Source organism: Acinonyx jubatus, chromosome D4, assembly GCF_027475565.1.
Source record: "Acinonyx jubatus isolate Ajub_Pintada_27869175 chromosome D4, VMU_Ajub_asm_v1.0, whole genome shotgun sequence".
Lineage (NCBI taxonomy): Eukaryota > Metazoa > Chordata > Mammalia > Carnivora > Felidae > Acinonyx > Acinonyx jubatus.
The window spans coordinates 88542794-88569043 of NC_069391.1; the positions used below are offsets into that span (position 1 = coordinate 88542794).

General features: G+C 46.4%; 1 long non-coding RNA gene across 1 annotated transcript; it reads left to right on the plus strand.

The window, feature by feature from the left end:
• Window positions 1-6979: 6979 nt before the first annotated feature.
• On the plus strand, window positions 6980-26000 carry LOC113594262 (uncharacterized). The gene is made up of 3 exons (XR_003414612.2): window positions 6980-7940; window positions 8236-8425; window positions 19945-26000. It is a non-coding gene; the product is annotated as an uncharacterized LOC113594262 (long non-coding RNA).
• The last annotated feature ends 250 nt before the right edge of the window (window positions 26001-26250 follow it).

Here is a 26250-nt window from a genome sequence, read left to right on the forward strand (position 1 = left end):
GGGGTGGGGGGGAGAGGAGAGGCTGGGGGCGGGGGGCGGGGAGGCTGTCCTCAGCCTTTTGGGGCAGTCAGGGGTCTCCAAAGCACCGACTGAGATGCAGTTCTGACAAATGCCACTAGAGGCCACTAGAGAATAAACTTGAATTAATTCACTGAGCTCCCTCTCTGTCTCTTTTCCTAGAAATAATTTTAGTTCACAGCCAGAAAAAAAGGGCAGAGTGGCTGTTTGATGCACCATCAAGTGTGCTGGGGCATAAATATAAATCAGTGGAGAGAAGTGCGTTCCAGGTGCCTTTCCATCCAGAGGTCAGTTCCCTCCTGCAGAGGTGGGTTGACAAGAGTTGAAAGTCCCCAAGACAGAAGCCTCCCCAGGGCTGGGGTGACACCTGGGCTTTGCTGGGCAGATTCTGTACATTTGGAGCCAGAAGGGGATCTCCGGAGGGAGCACGTTCCTCCTAAGAGGTTGCCCAAGAGAAATGAAAAGATGGGTCTGCCCGCGGCATCGTGCAGGAATGTGCATAGTGGCTTTAGTCCTAGTGTCCAAGCATGGGAAACCTCCCAGTGTCCATCGGCAGGTGAATGGAAAACCAGCTATGGCACACCCAAGGAAGGGAACACTACTCGGCCATAAAAGTAACACACACACACACACACACGCACACACACTGGTGGGTCTCGAAAACATCAGAGCGAAGGAGACCACACAGAAAACGTTGCCTACGGTACGACTCCGTGTCAAGTTCTGGAACAGGAAACGGGAATCTGTAGCGGTAGGAGGCATCTCCAGGGTTGTCTGAGACTTCCAGGAGGGATGGAAATATTTTGCAGTTTGAACGTGGAGATGGTTACAAGAGTATACAGTTTTCAAAATTCACCACGTTAGACACTTTAAGTGGGTGCAAATTATACACTTCAAGTGACACCTTGAAAAGGTAGTGCTTTTTATTTTAAAATACAGAGCACCCTTCCCGTGTTCTTAAATGCAGATGCCAATGCCTGCCAATCACAGAATTTCAAAAGGCCGGTCTATTTACATTCACACGTAATCAAAAAAAATTTTTTGCCCCGTCGTGTAGATGGAAAGACCGTTTCTGCCTCAGGCTTGGAGAGAGGAGTGAGAGTCGGGTCGCGAGGGGCAGGCCAGTCCCTGGACATGGGAGGTGGTGACCCCGGCTCCAACCACCACGTGACTGCAAGTGGATGAGACTCCCAAGGCCAGTCTGCCCCTAACTCAGGGCAACACGGGGGAGTATGGCGGCTGCAACCACTATGGGACAGCATCGGAGGATGGAAATGACCAGATGAGGTGTTTGGCTTTGGCCAGGCTGGGCTTGCTCTAGACTGACGTGGGAGGGGCGGCAGGGTGCCCCATTCCACCCCTGGGGACCCTCCGTGTGGGTCTGCTGCAGGGCCACACCACGTGCCCTGGGGACCCGCTCCGGAGACTCCCTGTCTCTGTTGAGGTGACCACACACAGGCCGCCCACATGAGCAGGGGCACCGGGCTGAGACCGTGAGCCGGGGAGGTTGGAGCTGGTGGGTTGACCCCGGGCAGATCGACTCTCCCCAGGTCCTGCAACTCACCCATGTGTGACGACAGTCCCCTGATTGTGCGTGGGCCCAGCAGTGCCCCCTCGGTCTCTCACTCTGTCACACTGGCTCTCCCTCAGTCCTGATCTCCCCAGTTTGTCCCACTCTGCTTTCTAGGGCATCCAGTGTACATAGACGCCTGTAGGATGTGCAGCCAGAGATGCTGACCGAGGCCGGCGGGTGTGCAAGCTTGGAATCCTGGGTAAGTTTGGGAGCCTTCAGCACCTTGTTCGCATTCCAAGCCCTGACGCTGGACGAGATGTCACCCAAGGAGTGAGCGTTGATTAAAAGCAGAAGCAGCAAGAGACGGGGCTGGGGAGCCCTCCGCTGGTGGGGCCTGGAGGCGAGGTACGTCCAGGGAGTCTGGAGGAGGGCTGAGAGAACAGCCATGGCCACGCTCTTGCTGAGGTCACCAGCGGTCCTTACTGCGTGCACTTCACGAGGGACAGCCATTCAGGTCTCGACAAGAGACACCTGGGTGGGGAGACAGAGGGCTCCAGAGCAAAGGGGAAGAGAGGAATGAATGACAGTCAGTGTGGGCCACCCTTGAAAAAGTGTCACTGTCCTGGAAGCCAAGTTCAATGCCACTCTGATTCTCTTGTTACATTATAACCATCTGGTGTTTTCTGTCTTTTCGTTTAGGATTTGTGTCCTTCTTCTAATTCAGCAATTTCATCAGGCTGTTGCCAAGTGTATTGGCTTGCTAGAGCAGTCATGACAAAGGCCCACAGATGGGCCGGCTTCCCCGACCTGGAAGCTGCAAGTCTGAGGTCAAGGACAGTCAGTAAGTTTGGTTCTTTTTGAAGGCCGTGAGGGAGGGATCTGTGCCAGGCTCTCTCCTCGGCTTGGACGGGTATCTTCAGGAGTCCTCACATTTTCTTGCCTCTACTTGTGTCTGTCTCTGTGTCCAAATTTCCCCTTTTTATTAGGACACCAGTCATCTTGGATTAGGACCACCCCCTGCCCCAACTCCCACACTCCCCTATGGCCTCGTCTTAACTAATTACATCTGTGACAGCTTTATTTCCTAACAAGGTCACATTCTGAGATTGAGGGAGTTAAGACTTCAACAAATTTGGGGAGGGGGAGCGCAATTCAACCCATGACCCCAAGGATGTGCCCCTTTAAATATACTCGATTGGCCAGTTTGCGGGTCTGATTCTTCACGTTGATCATATCAGTTGTGTTTGCTTATGGATCTCTTCTCTGCGCTTCTATGGCTACACGTCCCGTCTGCTTGGGTCTGTGCTCGAAGGCTCCTATCTTTCTCCTCGTGATTTCCCTCTTTGCGTCGTTGCTCTGCATTCCAAGGTTTTCTTCTACTTGGTCTTCCAGAAACAATCTGAACAAAGACCATCCTGTTTTTCGTTTCACGTATTGAAGTTTGAAAAGCATGTATTTACTTCTGCAAAGTCATTTTATGCTTTTGGTGCAGCTCCTTGAGAATTCTTACTAGTGCTTGGATAACATTCTCATCTAAGTCTTCCAGTTCCATCTGCCCCCGTGGGAGGCACCGATTTGATGTTTGCCATCTGGGCCTTCCTCCCTCTGGTGGCTGGGACGTTTGTGGAGCCTCTCCTTTCTCCCCTCTCGTACGTCCATGGCTCTGCGCATCATCAATCATCAGCCAGAGCTACAAAACCTCTTAAGTACCAATAAACCCGAGTGGGGTGGGAAGCAAAGAGGCTTCTGGTCTCGTTGGATGACGGCTGACAAACCCAGAGAGGTGAGCGGCGTGCTGGCGATGGTTATGTGGGCGTCAAGGTCTGCGGCCGCCAGACAAAACCAGTTCTCAGCTTGGACACCCTCACGGTGGGAGACTTGTCTTCCCTTCAAGGCTTTGTCTCTGGGGCTTGTACAGTTTCACATGCCCCTGAATGGATGTGGATCGAGGCATAGGTTCAAGGTTGACCAGGTCGTCTGTGACAGTGAAATACACGCTCTCTGGGCAGATCTTTCTCTGAGCACGTTTCCAGACACAGGGACTTCAGGAAGACATCGAGGTGTGATTAGAGCAGGGATAACGTGCTAATAAATTTCGTGGCCCTCAGTGAGGCCAGGTCAGCTTGTTCCTCTGGTCATGGACGGCTGTGCGTACCACCTGGACAAACACCGAACTGCTTTCCGCCCGGTGGCTCCTCTGTGACCCACCCGCATTGCTGCCAGAGGTGTGGGCGAAGCCCTTTGCCTTGGAGTCAGAGCCTCTCTGGCCAGGTCTCCTTCCACAGCAGCTCCTCAAACTGCCACAGAGGCTCTCCTGAATCTGCTCCGTGCTCCCCAGCCAGCCCTGTGTCACCTGCACGCAGGCGAGCCCCTGGAGGAGAGAAAATGGTGGTGAGCCTCCCGGGACCCGGGGTCCTGCCGTCAGGTGGCTCCTTGCTCAGACATGCTGTAGACCCCAAAGGGCACGGGGCTGCTGGATGTATGCTTTTTATTTTTAGTTTTTAATTTTTTCTAAGTGTATTTATCTATTTTGAGAGAGTGAGAGCACAAGCAGGAGAGGGGCAGAGAGAGAGAGAGAGAGAGAGGAGAGAGCAAGAATCTCAAGCAGGCTCCACGTTGTCAGCACGGAGCCCGACACGGGTTTTGAACCCACAAGCCACGGGCTCGTGACCTGAGCCGAAATCAAGACTCGGACGCCTAACCGACTGAGCCACCTGGGCGCCCCTGGACGTGTGGCTTTTAAAACAGTGGCAGATATCATGGCAACGGAGAAAAGAGAACCTGCTGTGAAACCACGAGTTGGCTTTTCGAATAGAGTGGCTGACACGAGCCTCTCGTGTCTTCTTCTTAGAATTAGAGGGCGCCACGGATGGTTCCTGAAATCCTTCTCCAGAGTGAATGCCGTACCTTTCTGCAGCCCACGGGGGCTCTGGTCTGTGTGCTGTGCATGAGAAAATTTATGACTTAACTGCTTCTTGTCCTTCAACTTTGTCTGACCGCCAGCCCAGAGCCGGAGAACTCAGTCAATGAAAGCAAAGCCAAACAAGGGAAGAAGTAAATGAGCGCTGAGCTCTCTGAGGGTCCCCCAGGGGGGAGTCAGGTCTCTAGGCCACTCCCTGGCCAGCCGGGGAGGGGAGCGGCCCCCATGCAGGTCCCTCCCAGGGCCGGGCAGTTGCTGAGATGTGACCCTCCCCGTGCTGTCTTCTGCTGGCTGAGCTCCCAGGGCTGTGGATTCTTGGCCTCCGCCTCGGGTCTCAAGGCAAGGCAAGCTCCCTCCTCTGTGCTGCCCGTTCCCCAGCTGCCATCCCGCCTTGTACCGGCTTTCTCCTGATCAGACCCACGGCCCCAGATCCCCCCAGCTCCTTGCTCTGCACTGTCTGAGCCCCGAGAGAGCTGAGACAATGAAGTCAGAGAAGAGCTCAACTGGCCAGCTTCCTTGAACAGTTTCAGGGGACAGTTGCTGGCTGTCACCATGGCACCTGTTTCCCCCCTCGCCTTTCTGACGTCCCCGAGTTTCAGTTTGGGAATGCCTATGGCCTTAGCGGGGGCTGGCTCTGTGCTTGACTTCGGGTCCCAGCAAAGTGGTGGCGGTGGAATCAGCTGGGGACCAGTCAGCTGAAGGGCTTACCAGAAGTGCTGGACAAAGTCTCTGCCTCTCTTCCCTTCTCTGGGCGTGATCCGTGAAATGTGGGGCTCCCGCGGCTGCTGGCCAGAATTTGGGGATCACAGTAGAAGCCGTTTTAGGTTGACTTAGCAGCGTGAAGACAGTGCTAAACCCCAAAGGAAGCGGCTCTTGGTGAACTGGTAAGCCCAGATCCAATGTTTCATGCCCATACTCACACATCCGAGTGCCTTCTGGATGTTTCCGCCTGCATGGCGCACTGGCTCATCAAACTCACAAATCTTTCACGGAAAGACATATCTTTTTACCTAAAACTCATTTTCCTCCTGGTTTCCTGTTTCAGAGAAACCCAATTCTGCTCCCTCCATGCAAGCCACGTCACCTCTTACAAGGGGGACACCAGCAGCCTCCGAGCCCCCTGCCCCCAACCCTGCAGGACCAATCTTTTCATCCATTCTAGAGGTCCGACTCAATTTCCTAAACTGTACATTGGATTACCTCCTCTTCTCTGTGTAAGGCCCTTGGGATACAGGCAAACACCCCAGCCTATCTTACACCAAGACCGCACCTAAGCTGATATCTCTTGGGGTGCCAAGAGCCTTGTCTCAAAATGACCTCAAGGTTTCCCTCTGGGTCACTGGCTGGACCTCTGGGCGAGCTAGGTGGGATCAAGGCCTCCCCGTCTCCCAGCAGGACAGCCTAGACCCTCACTGGCTCCAAGATTCCCAGGTGGGGCAGCCGGCTTTCCCAGAAAAGTTCCAGGGAGCAAGGTTCCTCCCCAGGATGAGAGCCCACGGAGGGCCCTGGCCCCATATCTCTCCCTGGGGCCTTGCAGGGGGTGGTGCTGTAAGGGACCAGGGCCTTCTCACCTCTTTTGGATCCCTGCATTTCCCCCTCTGTGTCTTAGGCTTCAGAGTAACACACGGCACTGTCTCGGCATCCGGAGAAATCAATCCGTCACACAGACAGTGTCATTTTGTGCTGGACTGCAGGCCACAACTTTGGCCACCAACCCCCGTGGGTGAAATGGTATCTTGCTAACGGTTTTCATTTGCACTTTTAATTCGGTTCTAATTTGCGTTTCCCTGATTACTAGAGAGGTTGAACGCCTTTTCATATTTCTTGGCCACCTGGTTTTCTTTTTCATGGAGTCTATTCTAGCTCTTGACTGTTTCTGTTGAGCAGCTTGCCATTTTCTTACTGTGTTATAGGGGTTCTTTACGTATTTTTGGATATTAATCCTTAGTTGGCCAGATAAATGAAATATATATTTTCCAATAGATCTCTGGCTTTGACTGTGTTTATAGTCTCTGCCTCACAAAACTTTTTATTCTTAACACAGTCAAGTTTTTTATATTTTTAACATAATTTAAAATATAACATTACATCTATCTTTAACATAGTCAAGTTTTTTATATATTTAACACAATCAACATTTACACTATGCATTGTGTCCTGCTCAGCAGTTTCTTCCTTATCCTGGTGTTCCACAAGGAGCTGCCTGTATTTCCTTCCAAAAATTTCAGTCTGCTTTCACAGGTAGGTCTTTAATCCATTTAGAATACACCGTGGTGTGTGTGTGTGTGTGTGTGTGTATGTGTGTGTGTGCATGCGTGGTGTAAGGTAGGAAAACAAAGGTGTGATTTTTCTGTAGGACAGTCAATTGTCCATTGAGTGGATGGTTCTCTACTAATGAAATGCCACTTCTGGGGGCACCTGGGTGGCTCAGTCGGTTGAGCGTCCGACTTCGGCTCAGGTCATGACGATCTCAAGGTCCGTGAGCTCGAGCCCCGCGTCGGGCTCTGTGCTGACAGCTCAGAGCCTGGAGCCTGTTTCAGATTCTGTGTCTCCCTCTCTCTCTGACCCTCCCCCGTTCATGCTCTGTCTCTCTCTGTCTCAAAAATAAATAAACGTTAAAAAAGAAAACAGAAAAAAAAAAAGAAATGCCACTTCTGGATAACATATGAAGTCTGTTTCTAGATTATTTTCTCCACTGGTTCATTTGTCTAGCCATATTTTAAAAACAAATGCTTCTAAGGATGCCTGGGTGGCTCAGTCGGTTAAGCGTCCGACTCTTGGTTTCTATTCAGGTCATGATCTTATGGTTTCGTGAGTTCGAGTCCTGCGTCGGGCTCTGCACCGACAGTGTGGAGTCTGCTTGGGATTCTCTCTCTCTCCCTCTCTCTGCGCCCCTCTCCCACTGGTACTGTCTCTGTCTCTCAAAATAAATAAATAAAAACTTTTAAAAAATGTTTCGTTAAAACCAATAATACTCTGTTTTTAAGGTTCCATTTGTATGTTGAATACTGCCCACACATGACAGCAGGTTGGGAAATTACACTCTTGTGCCACAATCAATTAGCTCTCATTTCTCAGTCTCGTTCATCTGGGTTGTAGAGAGGAGCAGGGACATCATCTTTTGGTGAGGCTCTGAGTTGCTTGTGAGGTCACAGGACCACAGGACCAGGGCCGTTTTCCCTCACCACCGACAGTGATCCCAGGAGGCATCCGGACGCTCGGAGGTGGCCCTTCTAGGCAATCAGTCAGCGACTGTTTGGTTGATAAGCAGTTTACTTTTATCTGCCAAATGAGATTTTTTTCTTCCTTAAAACCTAAAGGGTGGCAACGCCAGTCTTAAGGAATTTTGTCGTCCCGTTACCTGTTCACTTCCTTTTCTTTCAGAAACCCTCAGCATTTTCTTAGTCCTGAAACTTAAGCTTGCAAGCTCCTGGACCATTGAGAAGTATTCCCCTTCTCCAGAATTGTCGTGGGAATCATTGCCGCGAGGTATATGGCACATCTTGGATCCATTCTCTTTTCTTTTCTTTCTTTTTTTTTTAGAGCTGTTTTATTTTCTGAAATAAGATGTACTTGGCAAACAGTTGCTGCTTCTCCTTTTCCTACTTGGTATGTTTTGGGAATGAGGTGTGGACAGACCCTCAGGCGTCTGCCCGCCTGTGCTCACACCTCCGAAGGGTCCCCTCTTTCAGAGTGTGGCTTGCTTATGCCGATGCAAATGGTCAAGGGGTTGGCCTGTTACTCTGTGGTCAGAGCGTGTTATTAAAGACTCTGTTGCCGGCAGGCTGGCCCTCCTGTCTCCGCTGCTGGCCTTGGAGAAGGAGACTGCCGTGAATCCTACGGCCGCAGGAGCACCCCCAACCAAGCCTCTGACGGGAACCCAACCCCGGTGGGCACCCCTGTTACCGCCTCTCTGACCTCAGACAAGGACCCAGCTCAGAACGCCTGGACTTCTGGCCCAGAGACACTGGGAGGTAATAAGTGTGTGTCATTTTAAGCCTGTCTGTAGTGACGTGGTGATTGTTATGTAGCAATAGAAACTAATACATTAACCTGCAGATAATTTCTGAAAGTCACTCCCTGGCTAATGTGTATGCTGTCAGTTGGAATGTTCCAACCAATTCCACTGAGTTTGTATTTACCCAGATAAGAGATACGAGAGTGTTTATATGAACTCTCTCCCAGCATAACAGTGCTTCAGAATCACGTAACGTTTTCCAAATTTCCCCGCCTGTGAGTCAGGGCTCCGGAGCCGGTGGCTTTGCAGAGGGAAGGGGCCGGCGAGCGCCTGGTGCACAGTAGGCCCCAGAAATCCTTGTGGAATCAGTAGGTAAATGAACAGAGGGCTGTCACCACCTTCTTCTTATTACTGTAATTCTCCGTCTCGGGCTCTGTGATGTGTCCTGTGCGTCATCCTCTGAATCACTGAAATAGTCTCGTCAGGCAAGTGGAGTCACTCACTCCTTTTTTACGAGTGGGGAAGCAGAGGTTCCGAGAGGCTGGTGATCGCCCCAGATCAAACAGATTGAGTGGCAGATCGAGCTCGGGGTCAAGGCTTCCCCACTGGAAACACCGGAACACGCACACATGCACACGCGCGCGCGCACACACGTCTATGTCCGCGTATAAATTTTGAGTACAACTCTCTTTTATCTATCCCGGTCACTCCCCTGGGAAGGGACTCTGGTTTGGGAGCTGGGCGAGCCCGGCCGCCTGTGACGGCCGCCGCGGCCTGTAGGTGGCGCTCGAGGGCTTGTCACCCGCGGCTTCAGCGCTGCTCCTTAGAAATGTGTATCGACTCCCGGCATCCTTGGCTCTTCGGAGAGCTGATTTTCTCACAATTCATACAGATGGGTGGGCCCATTATGGCCGATTCTTCATCTGTGAATTATTTAGTGCGAAGAGAAGTGCTTGCGCACGCTTAATTTCCAATCACGATCGGATGCCTCCGTGCAAACCGCTAGGAGGGAGCGAGGGCAGCAGAAGGGTCCTTCACAAGTCTGCAATGTTCCTCCCGAACGAAGGTAACCAGGGACGGGGTTCGCATTTACAGAGTGCTTACTCTGTGACTTCAAATGACTTGCCTCGCCTCATTAATCTCGCGGCATCCTTAGGAGGCAGGTACTAGTATTAGTCCTCTCACAAAGAAGAGGGAGCAGATGGAGAGAGTGGAAATATCCTAAGGGAAGGGAAGGATGGGGTAGCGCGTGGTCTCAGACTGGCCGCGTCCCCACACCTAGTCCTCAAAGGCTACAAGGAGCCAAAGACCCCCTTGGGTGACCTCCCCCACCTTGTTTCTGCGTGTTTCCTTTTCATTGTTGACAAGAGCCAGCCACAGAGTCATGGACATGAGCTCAAGCCTCATTTTGGACAGTGTGATCTAAGCAACACTGTGTGGCGGGGTCCCTGTGGCACAGATGTCCACACCCTGTGGCCACATCTCTCCCTGTTGTAAGAGGAAGGTGGGTGGAGAGCAGGGGTGAGGGGCACCTGGGAGGCAGGTGCTGGTGCCCTTGGGGGACCACGCGATATGTTAGGTGGGCATGGGGGAAGACAGGGACCGGGAAGGCATCACGGAGATCCCTGCTGTTGAAAATAATTTCTATGCCATTTAAAGGATCACCCTTGGAAATATTAGATGAAACAGGATCCAATTGAACAGGACGAGCCAATAGGATGTGAGATGTGAGTTGCTCTATTTTAGGTCAAGGCCACCATAAAAAGACGGGAACTCTGGCTTTCATAGAGCTCCATGAAAAAGGGTTGGATAGGAGGAGGAAGGCCAAAGACCAATCCTTCCTGCAAAGTTCAGGGGACAGAGACCGCCTCTCCTAATTCATCCACTTCGGTAAGTTCGGGCTGCCAGGAAGGCTGGGCCGGCCAGCCTTCCCCAGGGCGTCTCAGAAGTCCCGTCAGTCAGCGCTGGCACGTTCAGAAATGCACCAGGATTTCTCATGGAGTCTTTCTCATTAAATCCGCGTGTTGGCCAGAGCTAACACAGGTCACACTGAAATGATGAGACAAACGCTACGAATTGAATTACGCTAATTTAGTTGTCATAAAACCACAAGCTGTCATTTGCAGGATGAAGAAACCCGTATTGAGGCAGCGAGGACTTTGCAATTAGCTCGTTAGGCGTGGGGCCAGAGGCCTGACCCTGAAGTCTTCGTCAAGTGTCTGGATCTGATGTGTTGTATCCCAGGCCCGAGCATTCTCCTGTGAAACCTCGGACTGTCGATCACGTACCCCGAAGAGTCTAAGTGACACTGTCGAGTTGGCTTCAAACCCAGCGTTCACGGACTGACTCAACCAGGAGGATGCTTTTTTAGCCTCACAGATGTGGCTCCCAAAGGGACTTCCAGCCACTTCTTTTCCAGAATGGGTGCCTTAGCACTGCTTTCTCACAGAGCCTTTCCACATGTTTTTGTCTCCATAACACATGACGGGGGCTGACACCCATGGTTTATCTAGCAGATCGGAGGCGAAGACTGTGTCACCGGTGTTCGGTTCGCATTTAGAGAGTGCTCAATCAGTGCGGATGAGTGAAAATTTGAGATGAGTTTGATAACGTGGCCCAAAGGATAAATGGACCTCATTTTCTTCTGTTCCCGGGCCTGGAGGGCTCTTCCATATGCTTATTAGGATATAGGAGGCAGTGACTTATTGAAACTCACGAATGGGGTGGTACAAACATAGGAGAATCTTTAAGACCTTTTATTCTGCTGATTTTCTGGAAGCACACAGAAACTTCTAGACTTTTTTTTTTATTACTCATCAAATATTTTGTGGGTGTACATGTAATAATGAGCTGGGCTCAGGGCTGAGAATGCAGCGATCAAGGGACCAGGGACTGTGTTTTCTGGAGCCCATCAGTCCCACAGGGAGGCAGCGACTCAACCAGCACTGAGTGGAGGGAAACCAAGAGTAGAAGAAGGCAGCAGGAGGTAGACCAGTAGTCTGGAGTTGGAACAGGCCTCTCCAGAAGGATTAAGACTTACCCAGGTGGCTTCGGGCCAGCCCCAGGTGGAGATTCCCAGGAGGGAATGAGAAAGGCAGGGTGGGGGGGGGGGGAGATCTGAAAAAAGATGAACAAGGCCAAGGGGAGCACAGCCCAGAAGGCAGGTCTGGTGAGGGGGGCGGAGAGACTCGGAAGGCCCTGAGAGCCCCTGCCAGCCCCCACCAGCATCACTCTCAGCAGCAGGAAGCGTCTGGTAAGCTTAGAGGCTCCCTAACGCAGCATGACCTGGGCACGCGCTCGTGCCCGCAGGAGCTAAGAGGTTGGCAGCCTTACGTTGTCCAAGAGAGCACGCCCAGGGAAGGGCGCTTTTCTATCTGCCTCATCTCAGGTTCACAAATGACTCGCTTCGCGTTCTGTTGTTTGTCTATAATTTAAATTCATAGAAACAAACTTTCCACAGCTTCACTGCTAAGGTGGCGTAACACCATGTGTTACTTTGCTAGGGACGCCACAACGAAGTGCCACCGACTGGCGGCTTACACGACAGAAATGTATTTCCTGCGGCGACAGAGGCTGGAAGTCTGAGATCAAGGTGTCGTTTCTCCTGAGGCCCCTCTCCTGGGCTGTCGACGGCCACCTTCTCCCATGTCCTCACGTGGTTGTCCCATGGTGCCCGTTTGTGTCCTAGTCTCCTCTTCTTATAATAAGGACAGCAGTCATCCTGGATGAGGGCCCACCATATGGCCTCCTTTTAACCTAATTACCTCAGGAAAGATCCAGTCTCCAAATATAATCACATTCCAAGGTCCTAAGGGTTAGGCAACATAGGAATTTGAGGGCCAGGGATAATTCAGCCCGTAACACTCCATTTAAGTAAAATGCTTCTTCCAAGATGTTACCGCCAAAGAATTTTAAGAAGCAAAGAAGCTAACGAATTTTCTCTTGGGACACTGGAAGCTCAACCAGTCAAATTTAATTAAATTCATTTGCCAGTAAGTGAGTGTCTCATACACAATGTACTTCCTCTAGAGGAAAGCCTATTGTCACCTAATCTTCGTAATTGAATCACAAAGCATTCCTCTTCCTCCCCCCCTCACCCCCCCATCAAGTCCTTTTATCCCTTTCGAGTGAGGAAAGAAGAGGGCTCTTCTGGGCATGTCTACAATTTATCTTTAAGCAAAAAGAAATGGAATCAGACATCGTAGAGTCAGGCCTTGTTACATGACAATGTCAAACGAAGACCTTCTCGGGCCAACTCTGCCCTACCTGTATACACATCCTGCCATGTTCTCGGTGTCCCTGAAATGGAACGTGTGCTTCGAGACGAGAAGTTAGGGGAGCCATCATAGTATATTTGTGAGGATAAGGGTGTTGTTACTTAAAAAGCCTTTAATGCTTGTTATTGAATTTAAAAGGCCCACTTTGTCTTAACTACCGCTTTTTCCGATTTTGCTGTGATTTGCCTCATACTCGCTTACATAAAAATTACTCTCCAGACCAGAAATTCTTTATTCCGACATCTGTCCAAAAATGTTCCTTCTGCAACTTGCAGTCGTAACTCCTTGTTTTAATACCACCACCTCCTTCTTCCTGCTGTCACATTCTTGCAGAAATGGCAAGTGAAAAGAAAACATTCCCTCCTGGGAGCCCAGGAAATGCAATGTAATTCTCTGTCGAGTGATTTGCTATATTTATATAACCAGGAGAAAACAAACACAGACATGTACTACACTCAGGAAACTCCTGTTTGCTCTATTTTTAAAAATTTGGGTCTGCTTTCTCGAGGAGAGCCAGCTAAAGCCAGGGTTTATAGATTCTTTATCAACATGGACAGGCCAGGCAATGGTTGTCTTAAAGATTTCTCATTTAAAAGCAGTGACATAAGCTAGTAGACCAAACGCCCAGTTAGCATGGTACATCCTGTAGGAGTTCATAGCCCTACCATTAGGGTGGAAACCTGGGAAAAGCTGAATTTTTACAATAGGGTAGCGTGATGTGCTAGAAAAACGGAAGTCACTGAAGAGGACAGACCTGTTGAGGCAGAACTTTATGATCAACCGGTTACATATGAAGTGAAACTCTTCTGATCTTGGAACCTTCATTAAGTATACAGGGCTGATGTGTGAACCTAAGATTTTCAGGCATTCTGATATGAGACCCTGGATTACTTATGATTTAGTTACTGAATATTCTACATATCTGGGTCACAGAGTCACCTTACATTTAATCTAATCCCAATGGGGATTTTAAGAGAGAAGTCAACAAGTTTATCCCAAATAGTCTCTGAAAGAGCAAAACATAATAGCCAATATAATTTTGAAAAATAAAGATGAGGAGTGCCTGGGTGGCTCAGTCGATTGAGCGTCCGACTTCGGCTCAGGTCATGATCTCGCAGTTCGTGGGTTCAAGCCCCACATTGGGCTCTGTGCTGACAGCTTGGAGCCTGGAGCCTGCTTCGGATTCTGTGTCTCCCTCTCTCTCTGCTCCTCCCCTGCTCACACTCTCTCTCTCAAAAATAAATACACATTAGAAAAAAGAAAAAAAAAGAAAAAGAAAGATGAATGGAGAGTGCTTTTCTTTAACAGGAGGAGAACATGCTATAGTGACTTGTGCTGGGGAAATGAAGAAGGTGTACATTTCCCTACACTTCCCAATAAATACAACTGAAAACCTTAGAACCTATATATAAAACAACTATAGGATATATATACTCTGATTGGCAGACAGCAGAAGCAGACTGTTTAGGGACCTTGGAACCCGAGAATGACATGATGGTGAATTCCCTGGGTTTTCTCTTTGGCCTCGTGTACCTCAGACTAGATAATGGAGAAGCCAGCAACGTAAAAATGCACATGTGCACCGGACAGAAAAACGTTCTCAGAAACGTCTCCTTCCTACAGAGGACCAGGAAAGGAACAGCACAGCAAGACAAAACTGTCAGATAGTAACCACTTTGTTCAGACCAAGCACCACAGGAAAGGCTGTGGCCCCAGAGCCGTACTCACAGCTGGCAGAGAGGGGAGCCTAGATGTCCACTGTTGACAGGTCAACAAGATGCTCCAACTTCCCACTGGGATGGGGTCAGAGAAGGCAGAGTGAGGAACTGGGGCTTTCATTCACACTGGGTGGCCATGAGCCCTTCTCCCACATCCTGTGGTGGCAGTGCAGATCAGATGGGGAGGTTAGACTTCCACCCCCACTCAGGGTGCCCCTACTTCTTCTCATAGGAGTGACATCAGAAGAGGCCTAGTGGAGAATTGGGGTGTTCACCACCAATCAGTAGTCAGAAGGTCACCTTCCCGACAGAATCAATGGAGGCCTCTTCTCAGCCAGGAGGGTACCATTAGAGGCCTAATTGGGATCATGAAATTCTGCCCCTGCCCAACAGTAACAAGGATCCCCTCCCTTCCCAGAGTCCATGGAGATCAAGAAGAAAACCTGGAATTCCGTCCCACCTGGTGGTAATGTGATACTGCATCCTTTACTTCACCCACCAGAGTGGTGTCAGAAGAAGCCTTCTAAAACGCTGGTTTCAACAAGATGTCTTATAACATCAAGGTCCAGGTCTCAATCAAAACCTCTTGGCAAACAAGAAGCAGGAGGATCTGAACTTGAATGACAAAAGACAATCAATAGACACCAACACCAAAGGGCACGTGTGTGGAATTGGATGACAAAGATTTTAAAGCAGACATCATAAGAGTGTTCCAACAAGCAATCACCAACACTCTTGAAGTGAATGGAAAAGTAGGAGCCTCAGCAAAGAAATAGATGATATGGAGAACCAAATGGGAATTTCAGAACTAAACATACAATGGCCAAAATAAGACACTCACCTGATGGGCTTACCAAAAGAATAGAGAGGAAAGAGGAAAGAAACTTGAAGATAAAATGATAGGAATTAGCTCAACAACAACAACAGAGAGAAAGCAGACTAAGAATAACAATGAAAGGAGACTTACAGACATGTGGGGCTTTAACAAAATATCTAACAATCGTGTCATTTGATCCCAGAAGAGGAGAAAGACAGTGGGACTGAAAAAGTATTCAGAGAAATAATGGCTTAAAAAAAATACCCATATTTAGCAAAAAGCATAAACCTACAGATTAAAAAACTAAGTGCACGTTAAGTCTGATAAACTCAAAAGAAGTCCACTCAAGAACATGTAACAGTCATATGTCCCCAAATTAAAGACAATGAAAGAATCTTAAAGGTAGCCAGGGAGAAATGACACATTACCTATTAGGGAAAACAATTTAAATGATGGTGGATTTCTCACCTGAAAACATGGAGTCCAGGAAGAAGGGGCAAATTGTTTGATGTGCTGAAAAGAAAAAAAAGTCTAAACCCAAGAATTCTATATCCAGCAAAAATATTCTTCAGTAATAAAGATGAAATAAAGGTAGTCTTAGGTGAAAGATCGGAAGTTATTTCCCACATTCTTACCTGAAAATAATGGCTAAAGGAAGTACTCTAAACAGAAAAAAATAATAAGAGAAAGAATCTCAGAACATCAAGAAGGAAGGGAAAACACAGTAGAGCAAAATAATGGATAAATACAGTAGACTTTCCTTCTCTTTTTGGGTTTTGTAAATTATATTTGATGGCCAAAGCAAAAATTACAGGGTTCTCAAAGTATGTAGAGGAAATATTTTAATCAACTATATTATTCACTATGAAGGGTAAAGGGGTATAAAAGGAGGTAATTTTTCCTCACCTTGCTTGAACTGGTAAAATGTCAACACCAATAGACTTTGTAAGTTTTGAATATATAATATAATGCCTAGAGCAACCACTAAAAAAGCAATAGAGACAGTCAAATTGTTGTAAACAAAGAAAGATGAATTCTAGAAAAGGTCAAGAAACCCAAGAAAGGCAGGAAAAAGAAAACAGAGAAATTTAAAAAGGGAAGAAAAGCTTGAAAAATAAAATGGCTGACTTAAGTCTTAATGTGTCAATAGTTAATTTAATGAAAATGTTCTAGATGTACCAATTAAAAGACAGAGATCAGCAGAATGGATTAAAAAAACACGACTCAAGTATCTATTGCCTACAAAAACTCATTTCGAATATAATGATACTCATTGGTTGAAAGTAAAAGGATGGAAAAGATACACCATACAAATATTGATCAGAAGAAAGCTGGAGTGGCCATATTAATATCAGCTAAAATAGACCGTAGAGCAAGGAAAATTGCCAGGGCTAGAAAGAAACATTACATACGAGGACAGAGTCACCTCACAAAGAAACAGCAATTCCAAAGGTGAGTGAACCAGAGCACTGCCAAATATGTTGAGCAGAAATGGATAAAACTGGAAGGAGAAAGACAAATCCACACTGGGGACTTCCACACTGGTCTCTCAATAGCAGAGAACACTCCACTGAATGATGGCAGGATTGCTTCTTTTCAAGAGCCCACGGAACAGACACCAAGACAGATGGACGGCAACCTGGGCTATAATGTAAACTCCACAAACGTAAAAGAATTGAAGAGTGTTTTCTGACCACGGTAAGATTAAAGTGGAAACAACCGGAAGATAACTAGAAAATTCTCTTTTGGAGATACTTTTCTCCAAGTGTTTCTCCAAACACTTGGAATCTAAACAGCTCGCTTCCAAATAATCCGCGGGTCAAAAAGGGAGTCTCAGAGGAATAAGGAAACAAAAACAGAAACACCGAACTAAATGAAAATGAAACACATCTTGCCGACATGTGTGGGACACGACTGTCCTACTAAACGTCTGCAGCGAAAGAGAGTAAAATTCTCCAGTGAGTAATAGAAACCAGAAAATGAAGAGCAAAAACTAACCGAAACAAGAAGGAAGGAAATGATACAGAGAAGGGCAGAAATAGAGGACATTGTGGACAGAGAAACAATACAGAAAATCAATGCAACAAAAGGCTGGTTCTTTGAAAAGGTCAATGAGATTGACAAATCTCTGGCAAGACTGACAAAGAAAAAAAGAGAAGACACAAATTACTGATATCAGGAGTGAAACAGAGGATACCGTGACAGACCCTACAGACATGAGAAGGGTAATAAGGAAATACCGTGAACAATTGTGCCCACCTAAGTTTGACAACTTACATGAAATGGACCAATTCCTTAGAAAATAAGCTGCCACAGTTCACCTAATGTGAAATAGATCATCTGCAGCCATTTAACAATGAAAACAATTAAATGTGTCATTAAAAAGCTCCTGAAAAAGAAATCTCCAGACCCAGATGGTTTCACTGGAGAGTTATTTGAGTATTTAAAGAATGATCACTAATTCTACAGAATACCTTCCAGAAAATAAAAGCAAAGGAAACATTTTCACCTCATCCTATGAAGCAAATATTACGCTGATAGCAAAACAAGACAAAGATAGTACAAAAGAGAAAGAAAATCTAGAGTAGTATCTTCATAAAGATGCAAAAGCTCTTAATATTAGCAAATAGAATTCACCAACATGTGACAAGAACTACCCATCATGTCCAAAATATGCAAGAATGCTAGAAAACTAAAAATCAATCCATGTAATCCATGATATTCCCATGCTCAAGAAAGGTCACACGACTCTATCAATTGATAAAGAAAAGAAGCATTTGAAAAATTCACTAATTCATGAGAAAAATCTCTGAAGAAAACTGGGAGTGGTGGGGAACCTCCTTAGCTTGACAAAAAATATGTAGAAAAAACCCCACAGCTAAAACCATCGACAACAGTGGGTGTTTTCACTATGATCAGGAACGATGGAGTTGCAAGAGATAGTTTTTTCAACAGGTAATGTTGAATTGGATATCCACAGGCAAAACACTCAAAAAAGAACCTCCACCTATATTTCACCCTTCATGCAAAAACTGACACAAAATTGAGCATAGATTTAAAAACAAAACCGTGTTTAGAAAAAAACAATAGGAAAATACGTCTTTTGGGACCTAGGGCTGGGTGAAGCATTTTTAGTTATGACATCAAAAACATGTTGTATGTTAAAAAAAAATTCAAGAAGTAGACTTCCTCGAAAATGAAAACTTTTGTTCTACAACGTACCCTGTTAAGAACATGGAAAGACAAAGGGATAAAGAAATACTTGCAAGCCACATATCTGACACAGGACTCATATTTAAAATGATAAATTCTCAGAAATCAAAGCTAAAAAAAATAATCGGATCACAAAATGGGCAAAAGGCATGAAGAGAATATATGGATAGTGAACAAGTTCTTAAAAACATATTGAATACCATTAGCTTAATTCTCATTAGGGAAATGCAAATTAAGACCTTGGTGGGATATCATTATACATCTATTAGAACGAAAATGTAAAAAATAGTGATAATCCCAAATTCTGATGCGGAAGCAGAGACACGGGATCTCTCACATATTGCTGGTGGGGATGTGACACGTGACAGCCACTCTGGCAGAGAGTTGCAGTTTCGCAAAAAACGAAATCGTACGTGTACCAAAGAAACCGAGCAGTTGTACTCTTGAATATTTATCTCAGATCAGTGAAAACTTATGTTCCCATAAAAACCCGTAAGTAATTGTTTCTAGCAGCTGTACTTGTAATAGCCTCAAAGTGGAAACAACCGCGGTGTCCCTAAACAGATGAACGGTCAAGCAAAGTGTGATACGTCGTACGTGGAGTAGACTGTTGATACACACAGCGGCTGGGCTGGGTCTCAAGGGCGTTACGCTGAGCAGTAAAAGCCAATACCAAAGGTCACGTACTGTATGATTCCATTTATACACCATTCTTGGAAAAACAAAATTGTAGAGATAGAAAACAGATTAGTGGTTGCCAGGAACCAGTTAGGGATGATGGGGACAGGTGTGTGTGTGCGGGGGAGGGGGGGGATGCGTAACTACAAAGGGTCGCACAGGCAAGATCTGTGTGACAATGGGCTATTTTTGTATCCCGGTTGTAGTTGTTGTGACACACATTTGCACCTGTGATAACATGGCATGGAACCATACACACACAGGGTACGATGTCAACTTCCTAGTTCTGAAGTTGCGTTATAATTATGTAAGATGGTGCTACCGGGAGAAATGGGAAGGAAACACAGGCTCTCTCTACTGTCTTTGATCTATAATTGTATTTTTTAAAGTTCCCCAAATGACAGAATCCAAAGTTATACCAATTAAAACCATGTGGTAGGGACCAAAGGATCAACAGAAGGGAGTCCAGCAACTCAAACACATAAATATGGACATTTGGTACATGATAAGAGTCGCATTTCAAATCAGTTTGGAAAATATGGATTATTTGAGAAAATTGGCAATCTAAAACAAAACAAGTGAGATCTCTATGCCAAGTTGTAAGTCAATTCCAGAAAGCTTTAAGAACTAAAATCTAATTCTCAGTGGCAGAAAACATAGATACTTTTTATAATATTCTGTTGGAAGAGTCTTTCTGAGCACGATGTCGAATTGGAAGCCTGGAGGACCACAGACTTCATACTTAGTAAGCCATACCGTAAAGAAACCAGCAAGACCTAGTGAATACTTTTGGAATGATAATGAGTAACAAATCAAATACTCCTATTAACAGGAAAGAGATCGTGTAACTGAAACACAGACCAAGGAAATGAACAGAGAAGAGGAAAACCAAGATGTTCAACAATATCTGGAAAGAAAGGCAGCCTTACCAATAACCGACGAAACACAAGTTAAATTAAAATTTAATTTAAATTTAAGTTTAAATTAAAGATTAACCGGATTAATTGATTGAAGCTAGTGACGGAGCCCTCTGTTCTGAGGATACGTGGACGCGGACACGCATGCACACAGTTCACAGGCTGGGTCACTATTTGTGTAGAAATGTAAATACGACCCTTGGACCCAGCGGGCTAGATTGTAGAAATCGATCTCATAGAAGTACCCAGGCGGGAAGCGTCAACGTACGTGAAGGGAAGTTATTCGAAGCATTGTTTATAATTGTCCAAAATGTGAACCACGTTCCTATCTTTAACTCAATAGTAAATTGGTTAAATAAAGTACGGTACTTCCATATATTGGGACATTGAGCAGATTTAAAAAACAGTGAACCAGAACTGTACGTGCTATAAACACTTAAAAATGTAGAAGGGTAGCAGTTCAAATGAAATTTGAATATTAGACAATAAAGGGTAAAGAGCTCTATTTAAGCTTCTACTATATATATTGGCAATCATATATGCTTATATCCATACATATCTATGTCAATATATAAAAAATGCTTTTGTATATTCATAGAAGATTTATAAAAGGATACACAAGAAATTGATAAGACTTCCTAGAAAGAACAGTGGAATGGGGGAATTGGAGGGAGATGATTTCTTACTAAAGTGATACAGTTGTGTTTCTAAAGAATGTCAAACGGCCCTACAGATTCATAATGAAAACCAGGCTTATGTGTGTGTTAAAGGTCTCCAGTTAAAGATAATTTAAAAAGGAGAAACCACTGCTGAAGAAACAGAACGAAAGAGAAGAAAGCATGGATTAGCCAACTCAAGGAGCCACATAAGCACAGACATACTTACCTTCCTCGTTTGTGATTCTTATGAACACAGTACCGTAGACCTTTCATGATATTTCCAAAGTAATAGACCATCTGTGCTGACTTAGGGGACAGCAGGCCAGGTTCTGGGGGACTGCCCAGCATGCAGCCTTTGTCAGTATTTTAGGTATCTGTCTTTCACGTTAACAAGCAGCGGTGTTTTCTTCGTGGAATTAAACTCCGCGAAAATCTCTTTGCAAGCAGATTTGTGTCTTGATGACAATCTGTGGATGACTTGGGCTGAGGCACGCCGATGGAGTGTGTGGATCTCCGGGGAAACTTCCAGCAGATACGCATCAGTGCAGCCACATTCTTCCAGCCTTTACAGCCGTCAGGGCGGTGTCTGACCGTCCTGACAGCCGCCTGCCTCCAGCTGAAGGCGCACGGCGCCTGCGTGTGCCTTTCGCAGCAGTTCATGGGTTACAGTCACGCTCCCGCCTGCCTCAGTTTCTCTGGTGGGTTCCTGAAGACACAGGAACTTTACCTCTTCTTGTAAAAATTTTTTTAATAGTTTTTTTAAGTTTATTTATTTTGAAAAGAGAGTGCAAGCAGGGTAGAGGCTGAGAGAGAGAGAAGAGAGAGAATCCTAAGCAGGCTCTGAGCTGTCTGCCCAGAGACCTGAGCTCAAGGCAGATGCTTTACCGACTGAGCCACCCAGGCGCCCCAGGAAGTTTGCTTCTGAGGGATGCGGGGCTTATTCGGTTCGCCCTCCTTTCTCCAAAGATCCTTCCTGGCTTTGTCCAAGGGGGATCATAATGGGCAGAAGAAGGAAGCAGTATAACCTATGGTAGAGAACACAGCATTTGGAGTTAGAGCTCCATCTAAATCCCGGTGCTACTCTTTACAAGTACTGTGTAACCTGCACATCTGTTTCTGTGTCAAATGGGGCAACACTATTTTAATAGGAGAGTGTTTTCATAATAATAGAACTAGTAGGATGTGTATATGAATACACACACACACACACACACACACACACACAATGGGATTATTATAAGGAATTGGATCACATAATTACGGAAGCTGACAAGTCCCAAGATCTGCAGGATGAGTTAGCAGCTAGAGACCCAGAAAAGCCAATGGTTTGGATCTAGTCCAAAGGCCTGCTGGCTCAAGACCTGGGAAGAGGTGATGTTTCAGTTCAAATGTGAAAACGACAAAGGGCTGATGTCTCCATTTAAACGCGGTCAGGTGGGAAGAACTCCCTCTTCCTTGGGAGTGGGTCAGATTTTTTGTTCTATTCATGCCTTCTACTGATTAGACAAGGCCCATCCACACTGGGGAGGGAGATCTACTTTACTCTGTCCTACTGATTTAAATGTTAAACTCATCCAAAACACTCTCACAGCCACACCCAGAATAATGTTTGGCCACGTATCTGGGCACACCGTGGTCCAGTCAAGTTAATATGTAAAATGAGACATCGTAGAGACTTTTGAGAATCAGAAGTTAATGTTTGGGAAGTGCTTTGGTACAGGGCCATGGAATATGGGATTTTGGAAGTTCTTAAATGATTATTTAAATTAGAAAACGTTTTATTTATTGAATTATTTGATCCCCATAACAACCCAAGGAGGGGGGAAGGGGAGAGGTATTCACCTCCTTTTAGAGAGGAAGAAATCAAGGCATCAGTCAGTTGTACAGCTTGGTCAGGGCTTTCCAGAACCTACCAATCCTTTACCTTCGGGGTGGGGTGGGGCAGATGCGGAGGAGCGTGGGAGTGTGGGACGTGTACCAAGGCCAGTGAAGCTTTCGAGACTCTGGAGCCTTTGAGGGATGGGGGACTGGAGTCACTGGGGTAGCCAGAGGACTCTTGAACGCCCCTTGCCTGTCTTTTTGTGAGTAAGTCTGAGAATCGATGACTGTTGTAAGTCCTCTTGTTACCAGAAGTGGCCACACTGCCGGGATCCAGCATCCGTGCGTGGCGAGCAGATGGTAACGGAAAAGACACACGCACGGGGACTGTTTAATTCCATATCTTGGAATATGTCATAATTCTCCCTGTGGGGGCTGCAGTGTAACTTTGCCCTGTCTTGTAAATCATAGACTCTGGAGATTGAAAGGGACCTTAAATTTAAGTTAATCGGTACAACTGCCCATGATTCCATAGTCAGATAACAATACCTGCGTTGTAGTGTCTAGATACGTGTGGACCACTTTCAGATACATCCTTCCCGATGACCCGGACACACAGCATGACAGGAGATGTAAATGATGTGCCCAAGGTCTTACAGTGTTTAGAGAAGAGCTGGGACAGAGGCTCCAATGACTCTGTCTACACACACCCCCTGGAGAGGGGGAGGACCGGGTCCCACGCAGTATAACATACTGTAACACCTATCTCCTTGGGTTGAAACTGTTTTCGCTCATTTCTCATCCACTGGCCGTCAGTTCTTTATTTGAACTATATGTTTGTATAACTCCTGTTGGTGACTCATCAAACAGGACAAAATTCCCCCTCCAGAAGACAGCTCTTCACACGTTAAAGACAACATCCATGTGTCCCGTGTGCCCTTGTTTGAACTCGTCTCTTCCAGGCTACAGTCCTCGTTCCATGTGCCCCCACCGTCCAGTTGCTTTACTTGAGATGCGCCCCAGTAAAGGTCTTTATAAAGTGTGTCTCAACAACCGCCATGGTGCCCTGGCATGGTCTTGACCTTCAGAGTAGAATGTGTTTGTCCCCGGACCTCCGAGCCCCAGATCCTGGCAAACAATTAGCAGCAGCAGCTAACACGGGTGGGGACGTTCAGCCCATCTCCACCTGAATTTTCTCAACCTCCGAGGCTTCACTGTTGGTTTGGCCCCCGGCTTGGCGGCTGTTGAACCCTAGACTTGTTCTCTTCTATTTCGCTTCTCTCTTCCCTCTGCTTGGTAGGCGGCTTTGGGCGTCACCCTCATCTCCTTGGATTCCTGGGACCCTACAGAGAGGGCAGACACAAGGTGGAGGGACCTCGGCCATCTTTATTCTACATACGGTCACCTTATTAATGTATTCATGGCCACATGAATTCTGTTGAAGGGCTATTGATACTGAGTTTATACTCAGTTGAGATTGAGTTCAGCTACGCCCACTTTGTTTACATACTCAGTTTTGTATTGTGTTAATTTCTTGGATCCAAGTACAGGACTCCACGCTTACTCCTGTCACACTTTCCTTGGTCATGTCTACTCTTTGCCCTGTGACTTAAGGCATTTTAATCTTGTTATCATTAGAGCTTACCTTTCTTCTTCTCTTTTTAACGTTTATTTCTTTATTTTGAGTGTGTGTGTGTGTGTGTGTGTGTGTGTGTGTGTAAGTGGGTAAGGGACAAAGAGAAAGGGAGAGAGAGAATCCCAAGCAGGCTCCATGCTGCCAGCGCAGAGGACTCAGGACTTGACCCCACGAGCTGCGAGATCACGACCTGAGGTGAAACCAAGGGTTGGACGCTTAACCGACTGAGCCACCCAGGCGCCCCACCTTTCTTCAAAGCTTCTAATCACTCATTAAGCTGAACTCAATTTTATTTTGTTTTTTTCAATTTAAAAGGTTTTTTTTAAATGTTTATTTTTGAGAGAGAGGGAGAGAGAGAGACAGAGCATGGGTGGGGGAGGGGCAGAGAGAGAGGAAGACACAGAATCCAAAGCAGGCTCCAGGCTCTGAGCTGTCAGCACAGAATGCAACAGGGGGCTCGAACTGGCGAACCACAAGATCATGACCTGAGCTGAAGTCAGACACTTAACTTGAGTGAGCCACCCAGGTGCCCCAAGCTGAACTCAATTTTAAAAGCCGTCCCGTGGGTCCTTTCTCCTTTTTAATTTCTGAGAGCTTGTCTTATTTCTTCCTGTGTATCCACATGGTCATAAGCATCTCCCTTTACTTCTCCTACAAGTGCACACACACATGCACGCGCACTTTCTTCACCTGGGGGTGTAAGAGGCAATGCTGAGGGAGAACCACGAGTGACCAGCCCTGAATTATCCCCAGGAAATTCAGCTGTTATATGAGGATTGTGCAGCCTGCTGGGCACCCACCCAGACTCATAGCCCTTCAAGATGTGGACCCGTGGGAAATCTTTGAGGAAGAAGAAAGAGCTGGGGAGCTCTGCCACATGAAACCAACGTCCCGAAATCAAGGAAGCCTGCTGCATGCCAATCCATCGGGAATATGATGGAAAGGATGGCGAAGTGGAAAGTTTCCACTAAGTGGCAAGGACGCTGTGTGTGAGATCGAGCGGAGCAATTATCTTCTGAGTTGCTGAGAGATCCAAGCAAGGAGGCAATGTAGGCACAGTCTCTGCGGGAAGCGCGTCTGGAACTTGGGATGTGCACAGCGACTTCTGTCACAAAGGATCCCCCAGAGGAGAATGGGGCTCACTTGAGACCCAGGACAGAATGTCTGCCGTCTCTAATAGGAGAGGAGAGCAGATTGAGTGAGCATTTCCACATCCACTTTTGAACGGATTTACATTCAATGTCAATGTTTTGACGATTTCACAGATGTATTTTCTCTCGGTTATTATTCGCCATTTCAAATGCCTCCTGGAGGTCCCTGCTGCACGTCGAGGAAAACTGAGCACCCCCTCTGGGTCATTCAATCCATGTATATGAAATGTTTCTAATATATAGTACGCATTCATAGTTTACAGCATCCAGTGTATAAGGAAGTGTGATATGTGACACGAAATGCATCCGAGATTGGCAAACCACGATCATGGGCTAGCCACCTATTGTGTCAAACAGATTTGTTTTTATTTGGACGTGGCCACATGCATTCATTTACAGATTGCCTATGGCTCCTTTCGCTACAACGGCAGAAGTGAGTAGTGACAACACCGTCCCTGTGTCCCACAAGCCTAAACTTTTTACGATCTCTCCCCTTAAGGTAAAATTTGCCCAATCTAGTAACATACAATATAGTATTTAATATATAACATACTACATAATATATAATGTGACGTACCAACATAGAATATACCATACACACTATATGTAAATATAATATATAATATATGACAGCATACATGATCATAATTTGTAAGCAGTCATTATATTTGTCCAAAGTGTGGGGATAAGGTATTTGATGGTTTGTACAATTATTACATTACATTATTACATTAAAGCATTTCACTAATTTAGAGCGTTTGTTCTGTTGGAAAATCTGCAAAATTGTCCCTTGGGGCTGGTTAGCCTACACAGAAACCGTTCTGCAAAAATAATGATTGATACAGCAATTAACAAACACGGCTTTAGTTGGGGTTTTCCTGTTTTCCAAATAAATTGCTACCAGATGTAGTAACTTCTAAGGCTGGTCCACATCAAGGACATCGGTTCCAGTTGGGG